Raw genomic sequence first — 2,032 nt, 5'->3', positions numbered from 1 at the left:
CTTCATGCATGATTCTGTTGATCTATTTTCTCTTGCTTATATATGGTTTATTAAGGTAATCAATCTCCACGTGTATAACATGTTCAGCGTTTTCTTGGTTTCACCACAGTTTTCATTTGAAGTGCGTAATGCGCCTTTTTTCCGTCATTGTCTCGCATTACCGACCGCTTGGAACGTTGCTCTTGTTGAGCGGAAACTCTTAATTTAGGAGGCAGAAAAATATTCTCGCAATGGCATAGCAGTGTACTCTGTGATTCAAAGAATTGTGAATATATATTGATAGTTTCTACAATGGCTGACTAACCTCCATTTGGTCTGTAACCCATTTAAAATGACTGTCTCCAGGTCTGTATACGTGAAAGGAAGGACCTGGTTTTGCTAAGCTGTCTCGATTGAGCAAAGCAGATCTGCACATCTTTGGTCAGCTGAGCATCAAAAGTAAATTCAGACTCAAACATAAGATCTGGTTGCGTGCTTCATGCCGAACATTATTTGATAAGGCGCCCAGACTTGAGGAAAGATCATTAATACAGCTAATGTTCGGGCCAGCAGGGATAATTATATCAACTTCATTTGGCGTTATTTCGTTCCAGGACATTTTTGGACATCCAATTTCTAATGTCATCAATGCAGGACATGATACACGAAACAGTGCTGGAGCCAGGCTTAATCGGGATGTACAACTGAGTATCATCTGCGTAGCGATGAAACTCTGTATTATGTTGCTGTTTGATGTGCCCTGAGTGGTAATGTGTATATGTAAACAGGAGGGGACCTAATAGACCCCCGGGGGACACCGCAGAAGAGAGGAGCAGATGAAGAGGAGGCATCTCCAAGCATTCCGAAAAAGGAGCCGTTCGACAGATTAGACATCGACCAAATCCAGCGCCACATCACCCTGATGCCAACATAGTTCTTCAGACGGCTGGTTAAGACATTGTGGTCCTCTGTGTCAAAGGCCGAGCTGAGGTCCAGAAGAATTCAAATGGAATACACGCCTGTGTCGGCTGAGACCGTGACCAGAGCAGTCTCAGTGCTGTGAAGAGAGCCAAAAGCCTGCATTTGTCAAAGGTTTCATTGTTATTCATAAAATAAATCAATTGAGTGGAAATAGTCTTTTCTAAAACAAAATCGCACCTGGTTTTGCTAAGCTGTCTTAATTAATTAAGTTTGGTCACCTGAGCGTCAAAAATCTATTCCGAGTCAAAAATAAGAGCTAGGTTTGCGGGCTTCATGCCGAACATTATTTGATGAGGCGCCCAGACTTGAGGAGAGATCATTAATGCAGCTAGTGCTGTGGTCAGCAGGGGTAATTATAACTACTTCATTTGGAGTCATTTAGTTGCAGGACATTTTTGGACATCCAATTACTAATGTCGGCAAAGCGGGACATGATACACGAAACAGTGCTGGAGCCAGGCTTAATCGGGATGTACAACTGAGTATCATCTGCGTAGCGATGGAAGTCAGTGTTTTGTTGCCGTATGATGTGTTCTGAGGGGTAACTTGGAAAACGGTGAACAGCAGGGGACCTAATATAAACCCCTTCGGTCGCCTGAGCATCAAAAGTCAGTGAAGAGCCTGAATTTACCAAAGATTTCATTGTTATTCATGAAAGAAACCAAACAGTGTTTTCTAAAAAACGTTGATAAAAATGGCTGCTTGGAGACGGGTCTGAAATTACTTCAAACCAAGGGATCTTTAAACAGCAGCATGTTTAAAGTTAGAGGGGACAGAGAGCAGTTAATAATGGCTAAAATGTCTGGACCAACCGTCTGAAATACATCTTATAAAAACCAAGTGGGAATGCAACTTCTTACATCTGAATGGAGCTATGGAATCTAAAATGTTTAAACGTATACTGACAAGCTCCTCTACGGAGAGGCCAAGTTGTTCATTGGTATTAAAAGTTGTGCAGGACTCAGTAAAAAAGCATGGCAGAAGTGAGGACCAGAGAGTGTATTTAGGGGGCGGGAGCCAATCATCGTAGGGGGGGGGGGGGGGGGGGGGGGGGGGGGGGGGGGGGGGGGGG

Source organism: Anarrhichthys ocellatus, unplaced genomic scaffold (genome assembly GCF_004355925.1).
Source record: "Anarrhichthys ocellatus isolate YVR2014 unplaced genomic scaffold, GSC_Weel_1.0 scaffold19, whole genome shotgun sequence".
Lineage (NCBI taxonomy): Eukaryota > Metazoa > Chordata > Actinopteri > Perciformes > Anarhichadidae > Anarrhichthys > Anarrhichthys ocellatus.
The sequence above is the reverse complement of the archived record's forward strand: the minus strand, read 5'-3'. Positions refer to the sequence as shown.